The sequence below is a fragment of the Malaclemys terrapin genome, chromosome 6, assembly GCF_027887155.1.
Source record: "Malaclemys terrapin pileata isolate rMalTer1 chromosome 6, rMalTer1.hap1, whole genome shotgun sequence".
Taxonomy (NCBI): domain Eukaryota; kingdom Metazoa; phylum Chordata; order Testudines; family Emydidae; genus Malaclemys; species Malaclemys terrapin.
In genome coordinates this window covers 25,119,073-25,139,356 of record NC_071510.1, presented here as the reverse complement: position 1 = coordinate 25,139,356, position 20,284 = coordinate 25,119,073, and the positions used below count along the sequence as shown (strand labels likewise).

At 40.1% G+C, this 20,284-nt stretch overlaps 1 protein-coding gene across 25 annotated transcripts in view; it reads left to right on the top strand.

Moving 5' to 3' along the window:
• The window catches only part of PTPRD (protein tyrosine phosphatase receptor type D), a 1,677,890-nt gene that overhangs the window by 888,584 nt on the left and 769,022 nt on the right, over window positions 1-20,284 (top strand). The gene's annotated exons all lie outside the window — the stretch shown is intronic.

Genomic DNA, 20,284 nt, shown 5'->3' with positions numbered 1-20,284 from the left:
CAATTGTGTTTATGATGTATAAATAAGAGTTTAAAAGATTTCTCTCAGAACCTCTTCCCCCCCCCAATATGCTTATCTTTTAACTTTAGAAAGTTTGGGCATGTCAAGACTGCCATTTTGCTGAAGGTCTTTCTTGGATGCCTCAGAGCTGTGCCTTGGTAGGTCTCCCTACCCCTAAATGAAAGGGTGGGTTGTTGAAATAAAATAGGAGTTAACAGAAAACATACCTGAAGACAAAGAAAAGATGTCTTTCTTTTTAAAGAGTACTTAAAGTAACTGTACACTCTTTAAAATTATAACTTACAAATGTTTAGCTCAGCACAATTATTATGTTCAAGACATCCTCCTAATCTTAAAAAAGGAAAACTCTTAAGGTAAAAGCACATCAGAAGCAAATGTACAGCAGTATCCCTCAGGCAGCAAGTGGTTTTTAAGACCACAACAAGAATAACTGAGTCCCAAAAGCAGTCAGAGGCATATTGTATCTTTTCAGATAAATTCTTAACATGCTAAGGAAATGGTGAGCATTGGTGATAACATTAGAGAGATCGTGCGTGAAATTCTAATCCTATTAAAGGCAATGGCAAAACTCCCATTAACTTAATTGGAGCCAGGATTTCACCCCCAAGTTTGTTTCAAAATTGCTAGCGATTTTGAATGCTGTTCAGGTCATGTAACTCATATCACATGCAGTACCTGGGCTACATCTTGCACAAAGAAATGTCCAAATGTTCTAAATCTGTTAAAAAGCCCTTAAAGTAAACACTTATAATCTTCTCTTTCCATCCTTTCCCATAACAAACAGACCACTAGAGGGGCATTCAATTCAAATAGTTAGCTTAAAACAAAGGTGAGGTGGCCTGATATAGGGATCTGCTCAATTGGTTCCTCTCCACCAGTTTTTCCCTTCTCAGAAACAGAGAATTTTAGGCCTTTCTCTTTGGCAGATACTGTACTCATTTGGCCTTAGAACAGTGGAAGATAAAATCTGAGACACATTTATGATGGTTTTGTGCTTAAGGTACTGTACAGGGACACATGAAAACCAGGTTTTCTTTTCAGCTGTACCCCAGATTTTCTGTGTGACCTTGGGCAAGTTGCTTAGGCCCAAATTTTTAAAGATATTTAGGCACTGCACTGCTGAGAATTGCAGGGCCAAAGTCTCGTTTTTAAAGGTGACTTAGTCACTGAGGAGCCTAAATCTCATTGAAAGTCGATAGGATTTAGGCTTCTGGCTCCTAGGTCACTTAGATGCTTTTGAAAATATTACTGCAGATCTCACCATCATCACCAAGTTCCTTGGTCCATCAAAGTTTCTTTGTCTTTGTTTTCTAATTTCAGGACTGGAGTGCAAAAATGACTACTCCTGGACACGAGGAGAGTTAATAACACAGCTCTAGGCAGCTTACATAGCTTTTACTCACACACAACTCTGGTAGGCTTAACCAGGATACATCTTTTGTAGAGCTGTCTTCAAATTTTTGTAGGCATGAAGGAAAGTGAGGGAGTCAATCCTTCCAGTTGGTCTGACCTAGTTAGGGGCTATGTAACAAGCTAAAAGTATGCAAAAGGGGAGGTATAACTTATACAACTATTGTTTGATAATTGCCGTTTTCAGTGCTTTTATAGGTAGGTTTAACATCTTGGGTGAAGTCATTTTAGAATGAGTTATATTTTCTCTTCAATAACACCTCCTAAGACTAATGATTGCAAGCATGACAGTTTTTATGATCTTTTAATTTGTTCTGCATAGGAGGTCTTCTATACAAAATGGTTGAAATTTATATGCTCTTCTTCCTATTGTTTTGGCTTAGAAAGCACAAATCATAAGTTGATCTGACCAGGTAAAGCTGTGTTACTGAAAGTGAAAGGCAGTGCTGAGTTGTCTCCCAGTTTGGGCTTGTTAGCCAGAGGGTTTGATCAGAAGCCATGATAAGTAATTGTAACAAAGCTTTATAAATCTGCTTGAAACACTTGAAACAGACCATACTCAGATAGGTTAAAAGGGCAACTGACAGACCTGACAAGAATTAAGGGGGGTGAGTGCATATGTATAGTAAGTAGTAACCTTTTTAGTCCTTTTTTTCTGAATTATTCTCCCAAAATCTTTATGGTATTAGTAAAGAGAGTGTTTGTTTGAAGTCTAAAGCCCAGTCTAAAGACAACCCAAAGTTGGTTCTTAATCTGTGAGTGACCTGTATACAGGAATTTAATATGATTGAGTATTGGACTGTGGCCTCAGCATCTTCAGGTCTGTGGGAATCCAGGTGTCCAGAGAAAAGACACCCTCAAACTACTAAAAGTGTCTAGAGAAGTATGTTATAAACAAAACTGGGTGATCAATAAGGAATAATTGTTATTACAGATGAGTTCTGTAATGGATGAAATAATGTTCCATTGAAAGAAGTATTTTAACTCATTAAAAACTGTTGGTTTTAACAATTGTTAGTAGTAATGACCAGATTAGAGATTAATTTCAGGTAAACTGCCTGCCATAGGAGACACTCCATCAGTAATTAGGAGAACAGAACACATGGTAAATTTAACCATGGGAAAATGTTTTTCCTTCCAGAAAGGGGTTTTTGTCTCATACCCTCTAAAAAGACAGGGGGGTTGGAAGTTAGGTTGGGGAAAAAAACTTCTAACATCCCACCTGAGACACATGAGAGAGAAACAGAGACCAGTCTTTACATTACAACAAAGGTGGTAATGTATCTATTCTTTCTGTATGCTGTATTAATCTCTGAGTGATAATCTTTGATTAAATAATTTCAATTGAGCCTGTTGTTTGACAGTCTTGAATACTTATCAGAAATGCAAAACACACACACATGAAACATACAATATTTGTTTGTACACAGCATAATTTGCCTAAGGCTTCAGAAATATAATCATAGAATCATTGTTCCTTTTTGTTTTTGACAATATTTTCTATTTTATTTACATATTTTTATGGATTTCCTGTATTTGTTTTCATCTAGGTATTTCTCTTTTTTGGCTGATTTCACCTGTTTTGGAATTGAGATTAGGTCTGTATTCTCAGAAGGCAGCCATTTATAAGCAAAAACAACAAGGAGTCTGGTGGCACCTTAAAGACTAACAGATTTATTTGGGCATAAGCTTTCGTGAGTAAAAACCTCACTTCTTCGGATGCATTTATAAGCAGTCCACTAGGGAAAAATATAATAGTGAACCCTTTCAAAAACAAAAGACCAAAACAAACAAAAAACCAACCCATACTGTTTGCTCAAAGAAATGGTCTACACTCTTTTCTCAGATGGCAATCAAGAAGAAAGTGTATTATAAATTGAGTCCTTAGGAAAAAAATATTGCTATTTTTAAAATATTTTGAAGTTTCTTAAAAGCACTGCATTATCTTCAGACACCACAAACATCTACCTGCAAAATACATTTTCAAGGAATCTGGCATCTTCTCCTGTGCTCTCTTTGTCAAAGGATCATACTGGATTTGGGCTGTTAGGTCTGAACAAAGCTGCCTTTTGAGAATAATACTTAAAACACTGTGATAAAGTGTTACAGCTACAGTTATCAAGTAATGAGGCTCATTCTCTCAGCCAAGTTACTTTTTAAACATACCAATGACAAGAATTATCACCTTCCAAATTCAAAACAGTATTTACAAATAATGCCATTTATATAACACCGCCTATCTAAGGATTTATTTCCAAGTGCTTTGCAAACATTAATTAACTAAGCTGCACAGTATGGTAAGTTGGTCAGATCCTGCAACCTTTGAAATAAATGTTAAAATTCTTATTGAGTTTATTGAGATCAAGAGCAGGTCCAATATCCTCATCTCACATATAGGGAAACCCAGTCCAAATTTTGCACTGATGTAAGCAAACACAAACAGAGCTATTATTCATGGGCAATTTTGATTCTCCATGTAGATACTTGAGGATTCGCCCCTCAGAGCAATTTTATAGAAACCCCAGGCTGATGGGTAATAAATAAATAAATTAAATAAAAGGAAACTAGGCCAACAGCCGGACAAGTTTTGCCTCTTTGCTATATCGTAACTCCTCACTTAAAGTCGTCCTGGTTAACGTTGTTACGCTGCTGATCAATTAGGGAACATGCTTGTTTAAAGTTGCGCAATGCTTCCTAATAACATTGTTTGGCAGCCGCCTGCTTTGTCCAATGCTCGCAGAAAGAGCAGCCCATTGCAGCTAGCTGGTGGGGGCTTGGAACCAGGGTGGACCGGCAGCCCCCTATCAGCTCCCCACTCCCCTAAGTTCCCTGTGCAGCAGCCACCCAGCAGGCTATCAATTGCTGGCAGTTCAGCTGTCCCTCCCCTCACTAGCATGTGTTGCTCCTGCCCTCTGCTTTGGAGCTACTCCCAGGAGCCTCCAGCTTGCTGTGAGGGGAGGGGGAAGGGGGCTAATATCAGGGTGTCCCCCTCCCCGCTGCTCCTGCCCCCCCTGCTCCTGCCACTCGCTTACCCCATCTCCATAGCAGCGGGGGGACTCGATGTGGCTCAGGATGGAGAGAGCTTGCTAGCAGAAGCTGCTGTCTCAACTTGCTTAAAAAGGCAATGTACTTAGAGTGCGGTCAGTGTACTTAAAGGGGCAATGCACATCTCTCTCACTCACACACACATACACACACACGGGGTGTGTCTCTGTCTGCCGTGCTGTCTCCCCTCTCTTAATTTGTGCTGCCTTGTAGAGTGTGAGACTGCATTAACCCTTGAGGGCTCAGCTGAGTGCTTGTTCATCATTTAGCAGTAAGGCATTCCCTGGGAAATATTCCACCCTCTGACTTCACCATCTCAACCAAGCTTCATAATCATCATTTCTGTATACAGTATGAAATTGTTTGTTTAAAACTTATACTGTGTGTGTGTGTATATATATATATATTAATTATAGTCTTTTGTCCGCATTTTTCAGGAACATAACTACAATGTTAAGCGAGGCATCACTGTATTCTAATATTGGTTTGCACCATCCCACTTAGAGGCCAGTATGCAGCTTCGTATGGCAGCCCAAGCCAAAGTAGATGCAGAAGAATTTGGAATCCTGGGATTCCCTAGAACCACATATTGAAATGTCATGCAGTTGACTAGTCCTTTGTCCTTCTGAGGCTATGAAACATAATCCAGTTTACTATATGTGGTGTTTGATGAGACCTTCTAAACCAAGGTCCTGCCTGCTCTGCATGGCTTGAAAGATCAAGTGGCATTTTCTGTAACAGTAGAGGCAACAATTTCGTATGTTTGCTCCCAGCTGTTCTGAGGAGTGCTATGCATGTTGACATCTTAGTGGTATGTACACAAGACCAAATTCAGCCAGGGTGCAAATCCATTTATACTTGCTTACGTGACTACAAAATTTGGCCTATAGTTTCCAAAGCACTTTTATGTCCTTAGAATGAAATGTTATATAAATATAAAATCTGAAAATTACAAATCTATATTGCTGCTTTAGGAAGAGAGGTAATAATGGAGCCCTTAAAGCGCAATTGTGTAGAAAGCATGAGATGTTATTTAAATTTAGGAGCTGTCTTCGGAATTATCCTCACCCTTTTTGTAGATTAATGTTTATTACATTGAGTCTTCTGCTTAAAGATTAAGATTACATTCAGGATACATTTATTTTTATATATTCTTATGGCATGAAGTATTGTAGAATGTTTCATAAAGACTCTGGTAGTACATAAATCCCACCGAAAATACAGTTTTAAAGAATTATACATTAAACAGTATAAATTGCTCTCTTTTTTGCTCCCTAAGTAATGCTAATTAACACAGCATGTTTCATAGCCTACAAAAATTTTGTAGTTCAAATAAATTCAAATGATAAAAAATTCAGGATGAAAAACAATTCTTTCATCTGTAGAATATATTATGTTCAAATTCACATTAAAAATCCATTTTAATAACGCTTTAATCTGAAGAAATAAACTTTTAATTAGATGATTATTTTCATCACTCAGAGGTAAATACAAGATAATGCTATTCAGAATCCATTAGCTATACCCTTTTCAGTGATAAAACAAATAAGTATCTCAAACAATGCAGTTCCATATGTAAGATGCAATACAGCTACTGTTACTAAGGGGGAAAAAGTAATCTAAGATCAGTCTTGTTAGTGTTTTGCCAGTGGACATTAATGCAAATGTTTCAATATTCAGGCAGACAATTAGGTTATCAAATGTCAATGTCTATTAGACTTTTCCCATATTTTATTAACTTGGGGATTACTCATTTTTTAATATATTGTTTAACTTCATAATGAACATATCACTGAGAGTTCCTACCTTTGACTCTCACCAAACATATAAAGATCAGGGAACTCTTCTGATGCTAGTGAAAATGCTGGTCTTTGGACTGGTGGTAGTGAGGATTTGCAAAACCAGTGTATTCTCTTAACTTCCCTTGCTGGAACATCTGTCTAGAAATCCAGGTTTATTCCTGGAAGTGAATATCACTCTAGGTATATATACTATATATATAACTGATATATCTGATCCTGATGGGATAAAGAGAAATGCGTTGAAAGGAGCGTAAACATTTGTGCAAAGAACTTAAGTTTGTTTGAAATGTTAAGCTGTTCTCACCTGCTCGTAGTTATGCATATGCTTAAGTGCTCTGATGTATTAGGCCCTCAGTCTGCTCAATAAAGGGGGCCTACCATATCACCTGTCCATTGCTGGGGACACTGCTGATTTCTGTGTTATAAATAATAAATGCAAACTGATTTACTCTCACTGATCTCGATGCTGCAAGGTGCTGTACACTCAAGCACCTACCCAGAAAAATACTTAAGTTTTTAACTTTGAGTAGGTAATAATCCCATTTGACTTCACTGGGACTATCATGCTTAAAGTTGAACAGATGCTTAAATGCTTTCTGGATCAGGGTCGGAGTGCTTAGTGTGCCTTGCAGGATTAAGCCCATGACTAGGTATGTTTGAGGAAAAAGTTACGGGCCCCATGAACACCCCTGAGTTATGCCTGCATTATGTGTTCAGAAGTGTGTATACACTTATTCGTGTGTTGACCTTTCTGTGAGCCATTCGTTTCTCATTTCCTGTTGTATTATTGACAAAAGACTTTATTCTTGTTTTATTTATGTTTAGTTCCTTCGATTAAATCTACATGTGATCTACAGTTAGAGGTTTTCCTCAATAAATGTATGCAATAGGGTTTGGGGTAAGGTTGGACACTTTCACTATGGGTCTGATTCAGTGCCCACTGAAGTCAATGAGTGTCTTTCAGGTAATTTCAGTAGGCATCAGATCAGGCCCTAAAGAAAAATCTCCAGGTTCTCCTGATGAGAGAAACCCCATATCACTGTGGAACATGCTACGTTTACTAACTGAGTGTCAGCATCTTCAAACAAGACCTTCCTGCATCTCCCATTGGCCGGGAATGGTGAACCGCGGCCACTGGGAGCTACAGGGGGCCATGCCTGCAGATGGTCAATGTAAACAAAATGTCTCACGGCCTGCCAGTGGATTACCCTGATGGGCCACGTGCTGAACGTTGCCGACCCCTGTTGTAGATCATTGTGAATGAGCCTTGGTATAAATTCCTAGATGGAAAGATTTATTTTCTTCTAAAATTCAGAGGGCTAGCTGGTCTCCTGTCCATATGCTTCCCTTTTCATAACACAGCCATGTGCCTTTCCCTTCCCTTTTCCTGACTCATTTCCTGTTTTCAATTTCTGTAATCTCCTGCTTTTTCATCTTAATCCCCATAAGGCCTATGCTTGAAGACAATAGCAAAGCTCCCATTGACTTGAATGGTAAGGATCAGGGATTCTGCTAGATTCTTTTTAGGGTTCCTCCCACCCATCTCCCTTCTTGGAGATCAGAATTACTTCCAAATACTCCAGCTTCACAACTCCTAAGAGAGTTGTGAGGCAGTTCTCTTGGAGAATTGTAACTGCTCTAGCAGAGATTGTCTGTCTGATATGAGACCAGAAGTGAATGTCAGCAAAGATGGGAAGCTTGTGGCACACTGGGATGGGAGAGTTGAGGGAGACTAGTCTGAAATCTTTGTATTAGGAAAAAAAATATTTGGGTTGGGTTTGAGATTTGGGCTGGGGTTTAACTCCAGAGGTTACTTTTTTTTTTTTTATGAACTAGTTTACAAGACTCTCTGGACACTCCATGTGTTTAAACATTTATTTTACAATGGGAATTGCCAGGATGCAGATGGCATCTTAAAAAAAAAAAAAAAAAAAAAAAAAAAGTCTAGTGAGTATTTTACTACTTGAATTCTGCAAGGGGGGGGGGGACAAAGCTTTTGGAGAAGGATCCATGTTTCAAAGATAATTAATAAAATAACTCTTCACAAGCAGCTTTATTTCATTCATATTCTATTAGGACAGTATCTATAGTCTTTTCCTGAAGTGTTTTTTCTGTAGTCAGACTAACCAAGCTATGGGTTATCTTGCCCAGTCTTCTCTGTCTGAATGGTTCTCTGTTCCAGGGAACTTCTGATCACTGTCTTAGTTGGTCTGGCAATTAAAGGGTCTATTTCAAACCTCACATCAGTTTTCTTAAAAAACCTTCTTTCTTTGTAATTAAGTAGGAGCTGGACTAGATACAGTACTTGGTAAGTGCTGGAAATTCCACCAATTTTTTAAGGAATGATGTTAATACCTGATATTTAAAATATTGGAAAAGCAGGATGATGCTACAAAACTGCTGAGATATTAACTTGACACACATTATTTTCATAAAATTCATATGAAAGTCTATTTTTGTTCAAAGGAATGCAACAGTTTTTTCTGTAAGGGATCAAAACTTCTTAGTTACTGCATTTACTTATGAAGACCATTATGATACTAGTTCATAAAAACAAATGCACTCTGAGGAGCAATGTTTCAGACCTTTAGAAATACTGTTGATTAGCTTTGCTAATCTTTAGTTAGGTGCCAGATCTGAGAAATAGTCCCACTTAAAGCACTTACTGAATCTTATTTATGATCTCTAGACACCTTCTCTGATACTTACAGTTCCAGTTAATATTAATTCCTCGGTTACTTTGTTATCCTGTTCATGTGTTAACACTTGTAACTCAGTGCAAATTGGTATTTAAAAAGCAGATATGGGTTCTGGGAACACACTCAGGTACAATAAGTATTTTTTGTAGTAATCAAAGTGGAAAAAATAGGGCATCCTCAGACCTGATGTTCCAGCTTCTTGCAAGGTTGCCCTGACAGATGTTTCTCACTATATGCAGCATTTTTTTGTAAGTGAAATGCAGTAGCTGACTGCAGTTGTGTGTGTAGCCCATTCACATAAGAACATAAGAACAACTGCACTGGGTCAGACCAAAGGTCCATCTAGCCCAGTATCCCGTCTACTGACAGTGGCCAATGCCGGGTGCCCCAGAGGGAGTGAACCTAGCAGGTAATGATCAAGTGATCTCTCTCCTGCCATCCATCTCCACCCTCTGACAAACAGACTCTAGGGACACCATTCCTTACCCGTCCTGGCTAATAGCCATTAATGGACTTAACCTCCATGAATTTGTCCAGTTCTCTTTTGAACGCCGTTATAGTCCTAGCCTTCACAACCTCCTCAGGTAAGGAGTTCCACAAGTTGACTGTGCGCTGTGTGAAGAAGTTAACTGTATGCTGTGTGAAGAATTATGCAATGTCAATTAGACTATATTACCATACATGCCGATGATCTATATTATAACAGCCATAAATTACAGTGCGTGCAGTTTTTAAATAATTGACACAGTAACGAAAGGTCTATTGTCATTACTATGTTATAACATATTTGTTTATTTTCCCTACATAGATGGCTCTCACTACAGCCAACACTCTATTATACTACTTTATTTCTTATTGATATAACTAATTAAATTGCCATTAGTTGTTTAATGCAATATAGTTACACATAATGTACATTTCAGTAATCAGTTAGAAATCTAAATGGCCTTGTTTGTTTATGATTACATTATTCACACACAATAAAAATGATCATGATCTTTATCACAACTAACATGAGCACATACTATATAAATGAAAATATGAAACAATGTAAACATGGCTTCTAAATAGTCTAACTGTATCTTCAATCAGTATATAGTTTACCTTTTGAGCTTCTTGGTCTGAGGTTCTTAGTCTGAAAGGGAGTGATTTATTTTATTTTATTTTTTAATCTCTAATGCAAGCAAAGTATCAGTTAAAATGAACTGAAGTTATTTTTATACTGGTTTAGATACAAAACATAAAATCAGCTGTTTCTGAAAATTCCCTAATACATTATCTTTGATTTCCAGCCCTATTAACCATACAGTATATGTTCATTCTGTCACCACTAGTGCTGATCCGCTTCGTCAGCAATTTTGTTCAACTCTGTTTTATTTGCTTATGTTAATAGGTTCTTTTTTGTGCTTGGAAGGTAAAACTTGTAAGCAGTGGCCAAGTTCTAAACAGGAAATGACATTAAACGATTATTTTCTATCGGAATGAAGTGAAACAAAAACATTGACTGTTTTTTCCAAGCAACCCTTTCAGTGACGTTTAAAATACTGAATATCAAGAAAGGTCTTGTAAAATACATGACAGAGTATTCAATTGCATTTAAAGGATAAGCTGTCATGCCAGCCACATACAGGGAGTTCACCTGCAACCACCTACGTGCAGTGGTGCAGTACTACTCCTCTGAACAGTCCCATTGAAATTAATCAAGGCGATAAACACTGTGCCCAGCAATAACAGTTTTTAAGATAGGGCAGCAGTTTGTAATTAACAGTCTCGGGTGAGAGGGTATCAGCCTCCTGAGGTAGAGGAACAATAGACTGGCAATTTAGGCAGCGTTGTGCAGGTTAGCAGATATACCATCAACATTATGGTCGAGGAGAAGAAGTCATATGGACACCTGCTGTATTGCACTTCTTCTATGAGACTGTCTAGGAAGGAGTACGGCAGAAAGGGATCTAGGGGTTATAGTGGACTGCAAGCTAAATATGAGTCAACAGTGTGATGCTGTTGCAAAAAAAGCAAACGTGATTCTGGGATGTATTAACAGGTGTGTTGCGAGCAAGACACGAGAAGTCATTCTTCTGCTGTACTCTGCTCTGGTTAGGCCTCAGCTGCAGTATTGTGTCCAGTTCTGGGCACCGCATTTCAAGAAAGATGTGGAGAAATCGGAGAGGGTCCAGAGAAGAGCCACAAGAATAATTAAAGGTCTTGAGAACATGACCTATGAAGGAAGGCCAAAAGAATTGGGTTTGTTTAGTTTTAAAAGAGAAGACTGAGAGGGGACATGATAGCAGTTTTCAGGTATCTAAAAAGGTGCCATAAGGAGGAGGGAGAAAACTTGTTCACCTTAGCCTCTAAGGATAGAACAAGAAGCAATGGGCTTAAACTGCAGCAAGGGAGGTCTAGGTTGGACATTAGGAAAAAGTTCCTAACTGTCAGGGTTGTTAAACACTGGAATAAATTGCTTAGGGAGGTTGTGGAATCTCCATCTCTGGAGATATTTAAGAGTAGGTTAGATAAATGTCTATCAGGGTTAGTCTAGACAGTATTTGGTCCTGCCATGCGGGCAGGGGACTGGACTCAATGACCTCTCGAGGTCCCTTCCAGTCCTAGAATCTATGAATCTATGAGGAGCTGGTGCTGAGAGGCCAATAGCAAGAAAGAGATGCAATCAAAGCTGAAGTGAAAGGATAATGCTTAGTTAAAAATCTCGACGTACACTTACTTTATCTTAGCTGCTAAAACAAATCACCATATCACTAATCTTTCACTATATCCTAAAGTCTTCCAATGCATCCCACATCCTTCATTCCATCAGCTGCTTTATGACTCCCACTTGGACAATAAAAGGCAATATAAAACTTTATTTAAATTCACTGCGCGATATCATCTTGATTCATTTCCATGAACACTGGGGAGCAGTTGGATAACACAGAAAACCTCTTCATTATTTAATGTCAGGTAATCAGAACTACATTTGAAAACCTGTAGTCCACTCCATTCCCTCGTCACTGACATGCACAAACACCAGGAGTTGAATTCTAAATAGTTCAATTACAGAGACTATGGAATTGGCCTAAATAAGCAGGAAAATCCCTATATAGTGTAGGGTGTTTTATTTTTAATGGGAAAAAGTCACATTATCTGCATAGAATTTGAATATATGGCCACCTCAGTTATAGGGGAAAAAAGTGATAAAGAGAAATAATAATGGAGCAATTACCCAAGAGAATTTATTTTAATAAGATGGCTACTGATATCCATTTCTGAAATTTCACTGTGATTATAATAATTAAAGGTCATGAGAAAACATTTGTCTCAAGGAGATATAAAGTCAAGGTGGTAAACTGAGAATATAAACCTGGAGTCTGATAGAAATACAAGTTCATGGTGCAGAACCAGCAGTTCTATGATTTTTATAGTCCCTGTTTTAATCACAGGACTTATTCTGTTTCATAACTCTAAACTCCATTAACCAGCCAAGATTGGTGGTTTCATAATCTAGGTATTGAACTTAAGTCAGGAAACGTGCAAGATGAGATCGTCCAAGTCTTCATTATCTAAAAAACTGAAGCTCTTTATAATTTTAAACTGCTTTTTTTAATTCCATTTCCAAAATCTTTATCCAATTTTATAGGTAATGAAGCTGTGGTAGTCAATATGCTAATAACAGAGACAAAGTGTATTAAAATTGTGCCAGGGAATGCCTAGAAAAGCAACTTTTCTTCTGAAGTTACTGCAGTGTCCTAATGAACCAGAACAAACGTTGTTGTGAATATCTAGAATGATATAGGATTTGAAAATTGGAAACTTGCATGCTGTGGGGGAAATGTCAAGAAATAAGTTCACTTGAAACAAAGCATGACTTTTGTGCTTTTCCAGCTCTATCATCATGGCTGGTCTGATGATACATGAGAGAACGCAGTGGGCCTGATTCTACTGTTGTTTGCATCAAGAGTAATTCCATTGAAATCACATGGGGGTAAAATACATATAAAAGAGCCAACTGTGGCTCAATAGGAAGATATTCCCTCTCTGTCTCCACCCCCCCCCCCCCCATTGTCTCTAATTGTCACACATCCCCTCTAATTGCTGTGTCATTGCAACTATAATCACATATAATAATACACATACAAAGTTATATAGATAGTTGTCCTGGACCACCAGAGTAAGACAGACAGGACATGAGCAATGTGGTTTAACTGGGCTGTAACTTTTTTTTACTTAACACATCTGGGAAGTATCAAGCAATGACTCATCCAGTGCAGACCATCCTTCCTTTGTAAACAGTTCAACATAGGGAGGGCTGCTGTCAGCTCTCCACCCATCTATTCCACCTGTTCCCAGAACTGTAGCTGGGACTTAACCACCTTCCCCTGGTTATGAGGGTTAAGGGGGTGTGAAAGATGGCATTGTCACCTCTCTGTACCAGATGTTAGGAGCTCTAACCCGATTCCCCTCCTCTTTTAGGCGCACCAACCCCATTCTCCTCCATCTCCTAATCTGTGTCCAATCCCAATTTATTAGTGACATGGAGCCCTTATTGACCTGCCAAGTTGCAACAAAAATGAATCTTACAATCTAATCTACCCCCCATGTCTTTCGGAAAGGAAGGTGGAAAAAACCCGCATGCCCAGGACAATATGGTAGTGATGGAAAAATTACTTCCCAGACCCCAAAAGGTGACTAGCATGATGCTCACAGCATGGTCCAAAGGCTTGGGGATTTTCTTCTAAGCACAGAATGGCACCCTTTGGGCCGGGGAAAGGACTTACAAATCTTCCCTTTGGTGGAGCCAAATAGTCTTATACTGGACCTTTCTACCCAACCAAGCAGTCCTCAACTCTCTGCTATTCCAGGCCTCAAGGGTTGGAAAAAGTATATTCCTTAAAGGGGTCCCAGGTTTTCTTCCCCTGCTGGCTGGCTCAGACAGTGCCTCCCCACTTCTGAGTCTGCTGGGGTGTGGGGTGACGTTTTTTGGATACGACTGAAGCCACAGAATATAATATATAGTATCCTTCAAGGGTTCATAGCCCTCAGTTAAATACTCTGAGCAGTCCTTATTCAGGCAAAACGTGTTGAATCAAGGCAATATTTTGTCTGAGTAAAGACTGCAAGATGAAATTGTAAGGACAACAAGATTAGCTCTTTGTACAAGTGATATCAGTTGCATGGAAACCCACTTCTGCACACTTGTGGTTTCTCTTAATTTATTTTTCTCAAGCTGCAGACAATTTTTCTGACATGACTTTCCCTCAAGTTTAATTGAGTCAGTGAGTAGATACAAAGAAGAGAGATTTTTATTTGTCTCCTGCAGTGGTGCTAATAGGAAAGAAGACAATTTTCACTTGATTTATATATATGTAAATATAAAGCGAGATTTCTGCAGAAAGCTCAACCTTATGTAGAGCATTTCTGTAAGGGACACAGGCCTTATTAAAACAGAAACTTTTGTTGTAAATTACAGTGCAAAGGTTGGATCTGAAGAAGTGATAAGCATAATTTCTTCAAGTGATTTCACATGTTCATTCCACTGTAGGTGTATGCATGCCTCATGCACAGTTGTTGGAGATTTTTCCCTCAGCAATACTCATCCAGATGGTCTGAGGGCCCTCTTTTGCTTCATGCCAATGCATACAGGCATAAAATGCAGAGCTATCCTGACCACCCTCAGTTCCTTCCTACCACCTCTGATGGTGTTGGAGCTGCTATCCTTGTGTTTGTAAGTCCTACACTCTTTAGTGTAAAGAGTACCTTTTGTGTTAGTTTGAGCCTAATTTAGATATGAGTAACTTTAGATTAGTATTTGGTAGTGTGGATTCCCTGGTTCCCATTTGGGTGCCAGTACCAGTAGCAGAATCATGCTTTGTTCTCCTGACTTCAAGTTCTATTACTCATGTAACAAGTCTATGCCAGTGAATGACCATCACCCCAGCTGCCTTAAGTGTCTGGGGGAGGAACATGTGAGTGATAACTATCACATTTGTAGGGGGTTCAAACCCCACCAAAAGAAAGGGCAGACAGATGCAAATATCTGCTCATGGAGTCTGTTTTGCCCATTGGATCCTTCCTACTCAGACTGGGTACCAAGTATGTGCACATTTGTTAGGAGTGCACCCCCTGATCTGAATGAGTCAAGAGGCAGATCTTTGTTGTTCTAAGGAAGTGCAGGAAGTTCTTCTGCATAGTAGAAAGCCTTTAACTAGGACTACTTACTGTGCTAAATAGAAAAGATTCCATTTGGTCCATACAGAAAGGCATTTACCCATCTTGAGCTCCTAGTTCAATATATGGTTAATATCTCTTGTTTATAAAACAACAAACAATAGCTATTAGTTCCATCAGAGTCCACCTATCTCAGCTTTCCACCCGGCCATGGCTAAATGCTATTTCCCCCCCAAAAAATCCTATGACCATCAGGTTTCTGAAAGTTTTGGACAGCTATCTAGAGATACACAGCCCACTTCCCCCATTAAACTTACATTTAGTTCTAGCATAGTTGATGAGTTCCTCATTTGAGCCTGTTCTCTATAATATCTTTCTGTGAATGTGCTTTTCTTGGTTGCTGTTGCTTTGGCCAGAAGAGCAGGGAAATTGCTAATCTTAGTATCAGAACCTCCTTATATGATCTTCTTTAGAGATAAGGTTTAACTTCAGCCTCACCCAAAGTTTCTGACTAAAGTGGTTTCCATTTCCACATTAACTAAGCAATTTACTTTCTTTCTTTCCAAAGCCTCATTCAGTTAAAAGTAAAGTAAAGTTTCACTCTCTTGATGTTAGAAGAGCTTTATGCTTTTTACCTGGATTAGGCTAGTTCATTTAAGTCTCTCACAACTGTTCATTCTGGTTTCGGACAGAATAAAGGATCATCCAGTCTCCACCCAAAGGATCTGTTCCTGGATTTTGAGCTGTATTTCTGTGTTACCAATTGGCTGGAAATGCTCCCAAGATACAGTGTTGCCTCATTCATCCAGATTCACAGGCAGCTTTCACAACCTTTCTGACTAGAGGATGCAGGATTTGGATGGGTGGTCCTACAGTCCCTGTTTAAGTAAACTCCAAGCCCTTCTCCATTTTGAACTGCTTGTGGACATGTGCAATCACTTGAAGAAATCATTACTAACCCTCCCTTCTGTACAGTAACTCCTCACTTAACGTTGTAGTTATGTTCCTGAAAAATGCAACTTTAAGCGAAACAATGTTAAGCGAATCCAATTTCCCCATAAGAATTAATTTAAAGGGGCGGGGGGGGGGTTAGGTTCCAGGGAAATTTTTTTCACCGGACAAAAGACTATAGTATATATATATATATACACACACACACACACACACTATAGGTTTTAAACAAACAATTTAATACTGGTACACAGTGATGATGATTGTGAAACTTGGTTGCAGTGGAGTCAGAGGGTGGGGTATTTCTCTTACTGCTAAATGATGAACTAGCAATTTGTTGAGCCCTCAAAGGTTAACTCTCTCACTCTGCAAGGCAGCAGGAATGGAGGGAGATATGCGCATTTCTCTTAAGTACACTGCCTTGTTAATTAGATCAGCTTGCTGAAACCTCAGCTGCTGCAAGCTCCCTCCATCCTGATCCCTGCTCTATGAAAGGTGGGATAAGAGGGGTGCAGGAGCAGGAGGGAGAGGGACACCCTAACATTAGCCTCCATCCCCCCAGGCACAGCAAGCAGGAGTCTCGGGGAGCAGCTCCAAGGCAGAGGGCAGGAGCAGCACATGGAAGTGAGGGGAGGGACGCAGCTGCTGCACAGGGAACTAAGGGGAGCAGGGGGAGCTGATAGGGGGCTGCTGGTCCATCCTGGTTCCAAGCCCCCACCAGCTAGCTGCAACGGGTTGCTCTTCCTACAAGTAGTAGACAAAGCAGGCGGCTGCCAAACGACGTTAGAAGGGAGCATTACACAACTTTAAATGAGCATGTTCCCTAATTGATGAGCAACATAACAACGAAACAACGTTAACCGGGATGACTTTAAGTGAGGAGATACTGTATTGGAGTCTTTCTGGAAGGAAGGAACTGAGGGGGTTTGGGGACAGCTCCACTCTTTATACCTGGGTGTAGCTGTGGGAGACACCAAAGGGGTTCTCTGACTGCCTTGGCAGGTATTGCTAAGGGAAAAATCTCCGACAACTCTGTGCAAGGTGCTCACATTCCTAGAGTGGAATGGACATGTGCAATACATCCTGGAGAACAACAGTTACAGAAGGTTAGTAACAGTTTCCTACAGATTCATGATGGAATTACAAAACAAAAATAATTGTAACCCAGATGCCATGTTATTTGCCTGCTTAGGGATTTTAGCTAGCTACTTACTATCCACTGCAAACACATATTAGGCAATTCACTTTCACTACACTCCCAAATCTCTCTTAAGATGTGCCAAATTAAATGTTCCACATGTTGAGGTTTCATCCTGTAGAAATTCACATTTTATATGTAGGTAAATTAACCATGTTCAACCACTAGGAAACTGCCCATATCCCAGAGGGACATAATCTTATGGACTAACTAATTTACAAGGTTGTGAAAGTACCACTCAGTATTGGTGCCATGCGAGAGGGTGGTGTCTGTGGACACAGGGAAGAAAAGCCGGGTTGGAACTCCTTCCTGCAGGGAGCCTCATCTTGCTGTCTTAAAATTGGTCAGACTATCTTACAATGAGAGCCACTACCCATGCTCCCAGCTTTGTCCCCTCCCTCTGCCCAGAAAATTGCAAGGAAAGGGGGATTAACATGTGACTGCAGTAAAAGCAAAGTGGACAGGGTCTTACTGACATATCTAGTCCCTATGTGTGGCATGACCCCCTTATCCTGAGCTCATCCAGAAGGCCCCCACACTGTCTACATTTGAGTCCCACTTCTGCCATGCTGCCTGCAGTGAATCAAGTTCACTTATATATAAATGGACTGTTGTTATTCCCCTTTCTCTGACTTCTTCTCATTTGTTGTAGATTGTGAGCTTCTCAGAACAGGGATCATTTTGAAGTTTTTGGAAAGTGTCTAGTACCTAGTGGACGCTAGTGCAAATACAGAACAATGTTATGGGATCAGTTAAATCTCACTATTTTGCATCAAGCATAAGCATAATCTTTCATTCAGGATAAATGTAAAGAAGCCATTGTAAAGAAAAGGCTAACGCAAAGTAGTAGCACCCAAAGGAAAAGCACATGTAAAAGCTTGAGTAGAAGCTGAATCATATGGCCCATGAGGTTTCAAATGACGAGTTTAGGGTTTGGATTGATGGGAGTATGGGGAAGCTACTCCTGCGGGAATTCTGTGACAAAAAATTAAAAATTCTGTGTACAATACTTTAAAATTCTGCATACTTTACTTGTCAAAATAACACAGTATAATCATACCAGTTTCAATTATTTTTGGTCATTTACTTCAGCAAGTAGGTCTGTAACAATACAGATTCAGGAAATGTTTTTTGACAAATAGATTCTTTACTAGATATATTAATACAGATCTCTGGGTAATAATTCATTTAAACTACAATACAGAACCGTATTTCCCACACCATCAGAAGCATTGCAAAGGTTTGGGGGAGTCAGGGGTAACAGAGGAGCTGAGGGAGAGGGAAGTAAATTACTGGGAAGGAGCCTGGGTGTGAACTTGGAGGGTTGTTGGGTATGCGTGGGGAAAGTATGGAAGAGGTTTTTTGGGGGGCAGGGAGGACTGTTAGGGAGCTTCCACCATACAGAACCGGGCTGACCCCTAGCCTCTCCCATTCAGTCAGGCACATCTGCCCCTTTCCCCGTGTATTCCTGCACCCCTGTGTGTCCTTGCACCACCTGTCCATGTGTCCCTCCACCCCCACTCAGACATCCATTCCCCCCATCCCCATGTAGCCCTGCACCTCCTTCCCCTGTCCCTATGTGGCTCTGTACCCCCACCCAGCCACTCCTATCCCTATGCGTCCCTGTACTCCCTCCCCCTGTCCCCATATGTCTGTGACCCCCCACTCAGCCACCCTCTGTCCCTATGTAGCTCTGAACCCCCTCCCCCATCACCATGTGGCCCTGCACCTACCTCCCCACTGTGTCCCTGTGCCTCCACTCCCATTCAGCCCCTGCCCCAGTCTGTCCTTCCCTCACTAGCCCTTATGAGCCCCTGTCTGACAACCACCCCGTCCCCAGCATCCCACACTGTCTGTCTCCCCATAGCCCCTGTCTCCTGACCTGGCCTGACAGGCTCTGCAAGAGGTTTTCTCTTCCCTAGTTGACTGGGAGCTGCTGCTGTGTTCTATTGCCACCGTGCCCTCTGGTGGGCAAAAGGTGGAACTGCAGCAACATTTCCACAGGAGCTTTTTCTGTGCAAAAAATTAAAAATATGCATGGCTCATTAATTTTACATGCACACAGTAGTGCAAAATTCCCCCAGGAGTAGGGAGCAGGAGGCAGCCAGAAAGCCAGGCAGATAGTAACAGAAGCGATAGTGCTGTTGCCCTGAGAGAAAGCTGGCTGGAAAGGCAGGTTTTGGCACAGTGAGCAAAGAAACTGCCTTTTGCTGTTTGATTTGTACTATGTTCAGAGAAACAGGACTTAATGTAAAATCTTTGTAAATAAAGAAGATTGCATCAAAAAATACCTTACTCTAAGTTTCTCCCCCTAATTGGAACAATCTACAAGACTCTGAATTTTCAGATAATTGCTCAGGTCAAAAAGAGCAGCAAAAATAATGGAACTCGAAGCATCTCTGAAGTTGAGAGCAGAATGGCTGCTGAAAAAGAAATTTCAATATTGAAATATTGAAAAACTTTAATTTATGATTTGTACTGTTTCAACTCTAGGGATAAAATTCCAGGCAGCCAACCTTTCCCCAAAGGACTAATTAACTTGAATTAGCATTTGGATAAATCTTGTATTCAAGTCATCATTTGCAAGCTGGGTCATAGATCCTCCCCACTTTTGTCCTGCCCCTGACCTCCATCTCCCTGGTAAAATAAAGATACTCGACTTTACATACCAGAGAGTCACCAAAACAGAAAAACAATGAGGAGTCCTTTGGCACCTTAAAGACAGACAGATTTATTTGGGTATAAACTTTCGTGGGTAAAAAACCCACTTCCTCTTTACCCATGAAAGCTTATGCCCAAATAAATCTGTCAGTCTTTAAGGTGCCAAAGGACTCCTCATTATTTTTAGCACCTTAGAGACTAACAAATTTATTAGAGCATAAGCTTTCGTGGACTACAGCCCACTTCTTCGGATGCATATGCTCTAATAAATTTGTTAGTCTCTAAGGTGCCACAAGTACTCCTGTTCTTTTTGCGGATACAGACTAACACGGCTG